Source organism: Elaeis guineensis, chromosome 9, assembly GCF_000442705.2.
Source record: "Elaeis guineensis isolate ETL-2024a chromosome 9, EG11, whole genome shotgun sequence".
Lineage (NCBI taxonomy): Eukaryota > Viridiplantae > Streptophyta > Magnoliopsida > Arecales > Arecaceae > Elaeis > Elaeis guineensis.
Genome location: NC_026001.2, coordinates 46511773 through 46524342, shown reverse-complemented (window position 1 = coordinate 46524342; position 12570 = coordinate 46511773). Strand labels below are relative to the sequence as shown.

The 12570-nt window shown below is 37.4% G+C and overlaps 1 non-coding gene across 1 annotated transcript; it reads left to right on the top strand.

Moving 5' to 3' along the window:
* Positions 1–1056: 1056 nt before the first annotated feature.
* LOC140851859 (small nucleolar RNA R71) lies at positions 1057–1162 on the top strand. The gene has a single exon (XR_012134616.1). It is a non-coding gene; the product is annotated as a small nucleolar RNA R71 (small nucleolar RNA).
* Positions 1163–12570: the final 11408 nt, after the last annotated feature.

The window sequence follows — 12570 nt, the reverse complement described above, 5'->3', positions numbered from 1 at the left end:
CCTCCCTTCTTATCTGCAGGAATAGGGGCTTTCAGGGCATCCGGAAATGGGGCTTTAGGCAAGTAAGATGATTCCGATGCAGTTGGTTCCTTCTCTATTTTCAGGTCCTCCTTGGGTGATTTGGATTCGGTTAGAGATTTAGGGTCGTCTCATTGGTTTTACTAGTGTGTTCCATGACCTTCCCACTTCTCAGAGTCATGATTGATTTGGCATGTTCAGAAAAAGCTTCTGGGTATTAGAACTCTCAATCACAAATTGCCCTCTTGGGTTGCTCTCTGGTTGGCTAGGTAATTTTCCTCCTTCCCTCCTACTGAATGCAGTTGCTAGTTGACCTATTTGGGTCTCTAGCTTAGCAATGGATTGTGTGTGGGAGTTAAGGATCTGAGTGTTGACTTCTAATCTTTCTAGTGCTTTCAGGACTTTTTCCTCAAAAGCTGAGCTGTGACCAGTAGTAGACGGTTGAGGAACATTTTGGAATTGATGGTATGGTCCATGCCTATATGTTGGGTCTTGATATTGAGGTCGAGGTGTGGCAGGACCAACCACTGGTTGTGGTCTCCAGAAAAAATTTGGATGGTTTCTCCAGCCGGGGTTATAAGTGTTCGAATATGGATCGTTTCCTGGTCTGCGAGCTTGTTGGAGCTTGCTGAACCTGCTCATGCACAAACTCAGAAATTGAGGTGCGGCTGGGCATTCACTAACAAAATGGTTCGGACTTGCACACAATGCACAAACTTCTTGGATTGGATTAGGTGGAATCGGAGATTGTCCAGTGTTTAGAAGACGATCTAATTTTTGGGACAGTTCATCTACCTTTTGATGGATATCTATGGCATTTCCTACTTCATATATTCCACCTCTTTTTGAGTTTAACATGGGTTTATCTCTAATAGAGGCAGACATATGATGTAATAAATTTTCACTTAAAATTTCAAACAGTTGCCATGCCTCATCCTCACTTTTCAGCATAAATGTCCCACCGCATGATGCATCGACCATTTGTCGATGTCTTTAGAGAGCCCATCATAAAAAATTGGATTAACTGCCACTTGGGTACAGCATGGTGGGGACATTTTCTAATAAGATCCTTTAATCTTTCCCATGTTTCATGAAATATTTCTCCATCTAATTGGGAAAAACTAGTTATGGCTTTCCTTATTTGATTCGTTTTTCCTATGGGAAAATATTTCTTGAGAAACTCTCCTTGCAGCTGGTCCCAGGTTGATATAGTCATGGAATCCAAAGTATGTAGCCAGTATTTGGCTTTGTCCTTAAGTGAAAAAGGGAATAATTTCAACCTAAGAGCATCATCGGAGAAGTTGTGAATTTTGACAGTTGAGCATATCTCAAGAAATTCTTCAAGATGTTTATAAGGGTCTTCATTACTAAGTCCATAAAATGAAGGTAACATTTGGATTATACTGGACTTAATTTCATATTGAGTGGCCTCCACAGGGGGTACTTGAATACAAGGAGAGTAGGTATATGTGGAAGGAGTAAAGTACTCCTTCAATTGCTTGGGTGGATCATTCTCCTGATTTCGGTCCATCTTTTTATGTCTGTAGGCTCTAAAGGTTCTTTCTATTTCTGGATCAAAAGGTTGGATTTCTGGTCGTAACGATCTACGGCCAAGCATACACCTTACAATTATACTGTAGAGCACACACAGAATTTTTTTTTTTTTTTTTAAATATATATTTTTATAATAAAGTGAGAAAAGAATGAAGAAAATCTAAAGAGAAGAACCTAAGAACCTTAAATCTATGAAAAGGGAGAAATTAATTAATGTTTAGATGTTAATTGCAATCAACTTAAACAATCATAGACTCTCTATCCTAAGGTTAACTTAGATCTAGACAGCTCCTAACTTTCAAGATTGCTTTTGAGCACTCCAAGCTCAAGACTGACTAACTGACTCGGCCAGGTAAGCGTAAGATGTGGGAGGTTCCCTGCTCGTTGCTTTCCTTAGACACCAACTAAGTTGGCCAGGTCAGTCAACGGAACCAATTGAAAACCACTTTCTTTAACCACTTGCCTTAGACACCGAGCAATTAACCAATCCGCACTCGGTTCAACTCTAGAGCTTTCTTATCCTATTGAGCTCGAAATTCCTAGGGTTGACGTCTAGTTGATTTTAAATTAAGGTCTAGGTTATGCAAATGCAAGGGAGTGATTTGTGGGCCAAGGAAGGGTGATCAAATCCCCACCTTATCTGGTTAATGGGTTATTGCCCTTAAGATTAATTATGGAGATGCAATGCAAGGAAACAAGGTGTCCAATCAGGTTAGAAATTTTTATATTTGAGGTTACGCTATTTTAGTTAAGTGTTATGAAATGTCAGTGGTTTTTTTTTTTTTATATATAATTTTATCTTTTTATATATATATATTTTTTTTTAATTTTTTTTTTTAGTTTTGCAAGAAAATAAATTTAAGTGATTAATCTAAAAAGCAATAAATTACTGGGCTATGAAAAGTAGCAAATTATTCTAAGCAGCAAAATTCTAAATAGTAAATTAGTTATGCAAGGTAATTCTGTAATTATGCAAATAAGATTATTTAGCTAGAAAGTACTGAAAAAAAAAAATTTAAACGAGAAATAAAAACTGAAAAGTATTTTTTTTTTTTTAAAAAAAATTTAAATTTTTTTTTTCAAATTTTTTTTTTTTTTAATTCAACCGTGCCAAGATCCCCGGCAACGGCGCCAAAATTTGATGCGTAGTCGTTGATAGCACCAAAATAACTCTACTCACTAGTAGGTAGGATGAGTCGAGATCGTATCCTCAGGGATCTTGGGCTAAATTGAAATTGCAAGGTAAAAGAAAGAAGGTTGTTTTTGATTTAGAAAATAAATTATCGTAAAATTGAGGTAATTAAAAAATAAAAAGAGCTCGGGAGTTTTGAATTAATTTGCACTAGCAGAGTTGTATCTCTTTTTTAACTAAATAGATGTGATTAATCTTAGGAAAAATACCTGTCTTTCCTCGGCACGCTCCGTACCCGTAGATCACGGGCGTCTCAGAAAGACTAGGTACACAACTCTTCTTTCCTCGGCACGCCCCGTATCCGTAGATCACGACGCGTCTCCGGAAAGTAAAAGTTGTTCCTAATATTAATCTAACAAGAAAGCATAAATAAAAGCATATGATAGGGAGCAAATAAAGAACTCATGACAATTTAAATAAAAAGCATAATCTTTATTGCATATAAAGAAATACAGAAAAGTTTAGAACAATAAACCATCTCTGTGTCGTTACAAAATTTCTTCTCCACTCCCGAGACTGCTAGCCTAGCTGCTCATGAAGTAGTCCCTTTCTGTTCCTCTATGCAAGGCTCTAGAAGAATTTCTGGGCTCCCCCTTCAATGAGAGTACAAAAGTCTTTTTATAGGTGTTAGGAGGGAGGAGTTTTACATGATTTTTCGATGTGGGACTAAAAAAATACAAATCTTTCAAAACATTTCTAAATATTATTTTTTTCCTTATTTTGAACTTGTCTGCAGTGCGCCACACCCGCGAGATGCTGCACCCGTGCCCGCATCAGCGCCCGTCCCGCATCCGCGCCCGTCCCCGCGCGTCCACGCCGCGTCCCCGCGCGTCCACGCCGCGTCCCGCGCCGCGGGTGTTCATGCGCCAAAGAATTTACGCGCGCCAAAGCATTTGAATCACGTGAAACCGCCCAGATCAAATTCACGTGAATCCCTTTTTCTTATATTCCAAAAAGAAACAAAAGTTCCATCATAATAACATCTATATCCTTTTTGGATTCCTTGCATAGTATCTTCATTTTCTATAATACCGGATGCGTCTTTCTTTTATTTTAATTTTATTTTAAGTCTAATTTTCTTCAAACTTGAGTCTTTTTGATCTATGAATCGGACTCTTTGTATTGGCGATCACCTTTCCTGTAAAACATAGAAAGAAACATCAAATTCTTAATAAATAAGATAAATTAAATATAATTTTTTAATTTAAAATACTTAAATTAAGTGTTTATCAGTATGCAAGCTGAAAAGATCTATTTATAGACTTAAGTAGGCATCTAGGAGTTGGAATATATATTTTGATAAGGTGATCAAAACATATGGCTTCATTAAGAATGGAGAAGAGCCTTGCATCTACAAGTAAGCTTTCGATTCTATAGTCATCTTCTTTGTGCTGTATGTGGATGACATACTGTTACTAGAAAATGACGTTCCAGCTTTACAGTATGTGAAGCTATAGTTATCATCACAGTTCTTCATGAAGGACTTGGGAGAAGCATCCTACATTCTAGGGATAAAGATCTGTAGGGATAGATCTAAAAGGTTGTTTGGATTGTCCTAATCCATGTATATCGATATCTTGTTGAAGCAGTTCAATATGGATAATTTAAAAAAAGTTATCTTCCGATAGATCATGAAATTACTCTTTTCAAGAAAGATTGTCCGATAATTTTTAAGGAGAGAGAGTGCATAAATAGAATACCATATGCCTCGATAGTGGGATCTATGATGTATGCTATGACATGTATGAGGTCAGATATGGCCTATTCACTAGGGATAGTGAGTAGGTACCAGTCTAATCCGGATGAAAAGAATTGAAAGATTATAAAAGTAATTCTTAAGTATTTGAGAAATACTAAAGATCAATGGCTTATCTATGGAGATACTGATCTGAAACTTATGAGATATACTGATTCCAATTTTCAATCAAATTATGATGACAGCAGAAGTATGTCAGGCTACGTATTTATCTTGAATGGAGCTGTTTGCTAGAAGAGTTTCAAGCAACATACTGTGGCCGATTCTGTATGCGAAGAATAATATATTGTTGCATCAATACTGCAAAAGAGGCGGTGTGGTTGCAAAAATTCATTATCGAGCTGGGAGTTACACCTTCTATTGATGGTCCTGTTTTGCTGTACTATGATAGCTCCAATGCCATAGCTCAGGCGAAAGAACCAAAGTCGCACCATCGTACCAAGCATATTCTGTACCGCTATCACCTGGTGCGAGAGTTCGTGAAACAATGTGACATCGACCTTCAGAAGATTGACGGAAAGGAGAACTTAGCCAATCCCTTCACTAAAGTTCTCAGGATCAAAGAGTTCAATGACTTTAAATGGAAGATGGATATAAGATACTGCCTCAATTAGCTTTAGTACAAGTGAGAGTTGTTGAAAATTGTGTCTTAAAATCAATCATATGACAATTGAGTTTTTTTTTGTATATAAATTATTGATTAATAAATAATAGTTATTCTGATATTTTTTATCATAAAGTTACATCTTCTTTGAACTCTTGTGCTATGATGAAGTCCTTAGAACTATGTTAGTGTACGATAAAGAGAAGATTTATTGTATAGTTCTTAAATATGTTCGCGACTAAATAATATGTCATTACAGAATGATGATATTTATCGAGTGAAGGTCGTTGTGTGCCATATGGGTTGGTTGTCCTCTTAACCAAGGAGTATGGTGACACTGGTATGGCATATAGGTGAGATGTAGAAGTACATCATCACTGAACAAGTAACTCACCTGCTGAGCATTCTGCTGTCAAGAGCTGTTCGTGAAACACATGGGTATAAATATCTTTCAGACCTAAGATCACCATAGTAACTTGCAAGCAACTTATTATGCTTTGGTGTCGAACTATCTGGATTTCTAATGCAGTGACGGAAGACTACTAGGTACAGTCAAGTACTTATGAAGTCTGTATATGGATTAAGATGGGATTGATCCCTCCAGATTATTGAAGTTGATGTATCACTGTATTTCAATTTGATAAAGTCTTGGCCAGGGTAATTCATGAGATAGATTTGAAAGGTTGAAATACAATGTGGATGAAGTCGATTGATAGTTAATCTGAGACCATCCTAGAGCATTTAGGGTCAAAAAGATGAATTATGTGGTAACTATATGTATGGATTCTGAAATATTCTTTTGTGATAATTCGACCTATCTAGACATCGAAGATCATTGCTAGATGGTATCTTGATTAGTGCAGAAATTGATTCCTGTACTATTGACTTAGTATTTGAATCTATGGAGTCGTGCAAACAAGTCAGACAAAGTAAGAAGGAATTGACTTAATTTTATATGTCTAATTTAGATGAACTTGATTTGATTGAACATATAAGCTAACTTGATTAAGAATTTAGTTATGAGTCAAAAGAGATTGAAGAGTTGACTATATTTAGCTAGCACTACACATAAGGTTCAGGTTTGATCCCGGAGATGAACAATTTTTGATCTATGATCTATGGAGCATATGAAAGATTAGATTTAAGTGCTAATTAGTTTTAGATAGATCTAAATTAATTAGGCTTAATTGAGTTTAAAATTTCAAGTTAGATTTGGTACAAAAATTCTAAAGAGTTTGGGATTGACATTCTTTCGAAATTATTTCGAACCAGCTTCGAATTGGATTCAAATCGGATCCGTTTTGGATAAGATATGAGAAATCCTTCTTGTACTGGGATTCTCCTCTCAAATGGACTGACCTACACTTAGAATAGTGTTGGTTTGGGGTGTCTTATGTGGGTGAGGGATTGGATGCAATTTGGTTGTCATATATGATGGCAATTCTATCTCATATAGAAATCCTTTTTTCATGAGTATTGGACTAATTCAAATCAGATTTAAGTTAGGACTTCTATACTTATTGGATCATGAGATTCATTTATCAATAGAGAGGGTCTCTACCTATGGATGCTAGCAAAAAAATTAGATTGAGAGAAGAGAGAAAGAGAGAGAGAGGCGTGTGAAGAGAGTGTAGGAACCAGATCTAGGGTTTCAGGGTTAGATCTTGAAAAAGAGGGTTAGATCTTGAAACTTTTTCAAGATCATACAGCGGAAGACTAAAATAAATCAAAATTTATTTTCTAAGATCAGAAAATCCCTAGATCTAAGATTCTATTACATGATTATTACATGGCATTAAATCATAAATTAAAATATATAAATATAGCATGAACTACATGTTGATCATATCAACATGTTTCTATACTACATCTAATGTATGTATTAAACAATAGATCAGATCTATTACCTTGCAAGTTAGACATTCTAACCTTGCTGATCTGGGCTTGAGGATGATGTTGTAAGCCGCACACACGTCCGGCCTCTAGGAGTCGTCCATACGAGCCCACGAATCTCGATCAGAAGTCCTGCTTCAGGAAATCAGCACAGTATGCTAGTACTGCGCTGATCCTTCTTTGATGGTTGATCAGGTGCCTCTTTCTTCTTGATTTGGACTCTTCCAAAGATGAAAAGTAGAAGGAGGAGTTTTAGATCTGAGACACTCTCAGGAAACTCAAGATGGAGGGAGGAAAGATGTGAAAACAAAAACCCAAGAAGAAGACCCTCTTCTTCTTCACGTTTTTCTCTCTAGACACCCAAACTTGTGTCTTTTATATCTCCACGACCCAAAGGTATTTCTCTCTAATTTTTGGACGGCAAAAAGGTATCTCAAATATCTAATGTTACCTAAAATTTCATGAAGAAACTCATCTTATATAGAGAGATATGATAGAGTCCTTGTCTAGGTCAAACACCTAGTCAAGGCTTATCCAAACATGGCAAGTTAAGGGACGCCCAACTCTTGAGCACCTCCTTCATATTTTTTATGTATGGATCAATAGAAAAGGGTGCACAATGTATACCCTAAAATCTATAAAAATTCCAAAAAAAATTTGAATAAATTCGGTGCAAAATTGAAAGAGTTTTGGATTTCTAAAACTCTATCTCATAGAATTCGAAATCCAAACTTATTCCTTTTAGATTTGATCCAAACCACCTTCCATGTAAGAAAGAAAAGAGGAGACCTTTTGTGAATGTGGGAGAGATCTGAGAGAGGGCTTTTGTCACACAAAATAAGTGGAGATTGGCGTTGAATAAGAGAGAGGGCGTGGAGAAGGCTTATGTGGTGCAAGGTGGAATCCTAGTCTTACTAGGATTCTGTCTTATGACTTGTTTTAATTTGGTTTTCCAAACTAAATCAAATCAAAATTAGATCAACCCAATTAAAATAAGTTTTAACCCAATTAAGAACCTAATTTAATCAGATTAAATTAGATTTAAATCTGATTTAATTTTCTAATCAAATTAGAAATTAGATTGACCGAAGTCCTAGTTGAACTAGGACTAGTTTTTCTTTGCACTTGGCTTATCCAATAAACCAATTGGACTTGATCCAATCAAGCCCAAAATAAATCTAATTAAATCATATTTAATTAGACTTAATCTCAGCTCATTGGCTTAATCAAATTAAGCCAATTAGCAATCGAATTGCTAATCGATCCTCCTGCAACACTTGCACTGGGTTAAATGTCAATCGTATTGATCATTTAACCCTAGAATGACTCTTAATCGTTGATCAACCATCTGATCGGATCATGAACTCTAATGTGTGTGACCTCATAGGTCCAAACCTAAGCCAGTAGTATAGGAATAAATTTTTATACCAATCGAAGTGACCATCTAGCAATGGTACCCAACGACCGGATAGGTCGAATGTGTAGAACAACATCCTTAGAACCCATGCGGATATAGTTTTCATATAATTCATCCCCTTGATGAAAATGATCATAGGATACCTCAGAGTTTAACTGTCAACTCTGATCAGGTTGTCCACATTGTATTTCAAAATATCAAATCCATCTGATGGATTACCCTGACCAAGGTTTTGCTAAATTGAAAATACAGCGACTCATTCTTCTCCAACTTTTGGAGTGGTCAATCCCATCTCGATCACACTCTGACTTCACAAGTACTTGACTGTGCCCAGAAGCCTTCCATCCCTGAATTAGAAATTCAGTTAGTCCAGTACCAAAGCACAGTGAGTTGCTTGCAAGTCACTGAGGCGATCTCAGGTCTAAGGGACACTTATACCTATATCCCATCAGAGATATTCTCGACAGTAGAATACTCTGGAGTTGGTCACGTTCAATGATGATGTACCCTTACATCTCACCTGTATGCCATACCAGTGTCTCCACACTCCTTGGTTAAGAGGACAACCAACCCATATGGCCTACAGCGACCTATGCTCGATAGAAGCTGTCGTCCTTATTAACAGCCTATCATTTGGTCGTGAACAGTTTTAAGGACTAATCGATAAATCCTCTCTTTATCGAACTTAAATAGTCCTAAGGACTTCATCATAACAACGGAGTTCATTAGAAGATGAAAGCTTATGATGAAAATGCCAAATATATTTTATTTATTAACAAATCAATTACAATACTTGGTTGCTCAACCGTCAACAGCTTGACGATTGGCTTTTTGGGACACATTTCCCAACAGAGAGAAGTCCTTCTTTTTAGCCTCTCTCCTTTGGTGCCGCAACTCCTCCCTTGGGCATGGGCCCTCCTTGGGCATCCCACCTACTGGTGTGAGGTATCACACCAGCACATCTCCTCCCTCATTTGATTGGGTTGTGAATATTGGAGTTCATCCTGCTTTCCTGTGGCGTTTGACGTGCATGCGAAGTAGAGGGTTTGCACTTTCAGGCCTCCATGAAGGTTAAATCCAGATTATTTGAGATTTAATCTCTGATTCTATTACTAATCAGATAAAGATTTGATCTTTATTCATATAGATTAATAAAAAAAATTTTAGATGCAATCTAGGTCATCCAAAGAGAAATAATTTTTCTTTCCTTTAGAAGCTTCATCCGAAAGGATCAATTAGAGACTGAGGATCGATAAGGTCTAAATTAAGATCCTCCACTGCTTTATTATGTGCTGAATGATTTTTTTTAGGAGAGCTTTTCCATAATTTTGGGATGACATATCTACCATCGAGATTATACTCATTTATTTTCGATCGGTAATATGGCAATGCCCTTGCATACTTCATCGCGGATCCTCCCTTGGTTCATGTCTTCGGCACAGGTGACATATCACTCCCCAACATATGCCCCCTATTTTTGAGTTCGAATCATAGGGGGTTCAGACAAAGGGAGTGCATTGATCCATGGCTACCGAAGACACTCCCCTGTCATAGCTGAAATGACACATCTGCACCTTTTTGATGAAAAGAATGGTCATGTCAAGGGTTAATCATGATCGAAAAATATGGGATGATTTTGCGGGACTCGAAGGATGGTGTGCTTTATTTTGGATGTAACCCACAAATGAGCCATTTGTTGGCTTGTGCTGGCTAGTGGGGGTGCGCCAGATGTCAACCATCCAATGATTAGATGTCAACCACATATTTTCTTTCTATCTTCTCTTATGCTTCCAGAGTTTTCTCTTTCTCTCCTTAACTAGGTTTCCAACTTTCTCTCTGAGAAATCATCTCTTCGACCACATCTTCCTATCTCCTTGGGTTATTGACGATCTTTCCCAGTGACTTTCTTTGATCGATCACTCCCACCTCCTTTTCTTTTGCTTATTTCCCTTGCCCCCTTCCTTTATTTTCTTCTATTCCCTTGATTTCTTATTCTCTCCTTTTTTCTTCTTCTAGTCATTTTTCTGAAGGAAAAGAAACTATTTCTCCTCTGATTACCCAGATTGCATCTAAAAATTTTTTTATTCATCTACATGATTAAGGATCAAATCCTTACCTAACTAGCAGTGGAACCAGAGATCAAATCTCAATTTATCTGGATGAAACCTTCATGGAGGCCTAGATATGCAGACCCTCTACTTCGCATGTACGTCAGATGCCGGTAGGAAAGCACGATGAACTCCAATCCAATTGCTTTCGCAAGCCAACCAAATGAGGGAGGAGATGTGCTAGTGTGACACCTCACACCAGTAGATGGGATGCCCAAGAAGGATCCATGGCCAAGAAGAGGAGACATCAATAAAGGGAGAGATGTAGGAGAAGATTAAGGATATCTCTCTTCACTCGCCTCTCTCTCTCTTTCTCTCTTCTCTCAATCTGATTTATTTGCTATGCATCCATAGGTAGAGACCCTCTCTATTTATAGATAATTTTTATAACCCAATGAGAGTAAGACTCTTAACTCAAATCTGATTTAAATTGATCCAATACTCATGAAAGAAAGATTTCTACATGAGATAGAATTGCCATCACATATGACATTCAACTTGCACCCACTTCCTCACCCAGATGGGATGCCCCAAATCAGATCCATATCAGGTGTTGGTCAGCCCACATGGGAGGGTATTCTTAGTGTAAGTAGGAATACTTATATCTCATCCAAAACAGGTCCAATTCGAATCCAATTCGAAGCTGGTTTGAAATAATTTCGAAAGGCTGTCAATCTCAAACTCTTTAGAACTTTTGTACCAAATCTAACTTGAATTTTAGATCCAATTTAAGACTAATTAATTTATATCTAATCTAAAAATTAATCAGCTCTTAAATTTAATCTTTCATATGCTTCGTGGATCATAGATCAAAAATTATTCATCTCCGAGATTGAACCTGAACCTCATGTGTAGTGCTAGCTAGACATAGTCAACTCTTCAACCTCGATTGACTCATAACTTAATTCTCAATCAAGTTAGCTTATATGTTGAATCAAATCAAGTACTTCTAAATTTGACATATAAATATAGGTCAATTCCTTCTCACTTTGTCTAACTTGTGTACGTGACTCTATAGGTTCAAACACTAAGCAGGTAGCACAAGAATCAATTCCTGCACTAATCGAGATACCATCTAGCAGTTGTGATAACCCGGCCCGGCTAATAGCCCACTAAGCCCATTAAAAAAAAAAAAAAATAGGGAGGAAGACTCCCGATCGGAGTCTTCCTCTTCTCTGATTCCGATCAAGAATCGGAGTCCTAGGGCCATTAAAAGACTCTAGGATGAGCTCTATAAGAACCCCCTCCTCTCGTCTAAGAGTAGATCCATCAGCCACCGACGATCGCCAGAGTTTTTCCTCCGATTTTCCCGATTGAATCCGCGGCCCCTCGACCTGTGCTCGCCACGATTTCACACCGGTGGGGTCATCAGAGGTTGTGATAAGATCTCCTTCCTCTTCCTCTCTCCTCTCCCTTCTTTCTCGTGCCTGTGGGCATGATTGCCGGCGACAGGTGTCGTCGGATTTTGTCGGAAAAGAAAACCCCTATCCGGCCTATTCTTTTCTTCAATTTTTCGGCACCGACGGTCACCACTGACCGCCGGTTCTGACCCCTCCAAACTCGGGGGAAGGCCGCCCTTGCCGCCGGCCACCGTCGAGCAAGATGTGGCCGTGAACAGCCGATATAAGGAACGGGGACCTCTAGGTCCCCTGTTCTGGCCAAAGAAGGCCACGAGGAAAAAGAAAAAAGAAAAGAAAAGGAGAAGAAAAAAAAAGAAAAGAAAAATAAAAAAGAAAAGGAAAAGGAAAAAAAAAAGAAAGAAAAGGAAAAAAAAGAAAGAAGAAAAAGAAAAGAAAAGAAATATATATTTATATAATAATAATAATAATAAAAGAAAAGAAAAGAAAAGAAAAAGAAAAATATATATTTATATAATAATAATAATAAAAATAAAATACACATAAAAGGAAGTTTCTCTCATCCCTCTCTAAAGTCTTTCTCTCTCTAGAATTGGATTCATTCTCTCTCTACTTTCTCTCTCTAAAAAAAATTCTCTCTCCAAGAAGTCCTATGAATCTTCTATTAGGC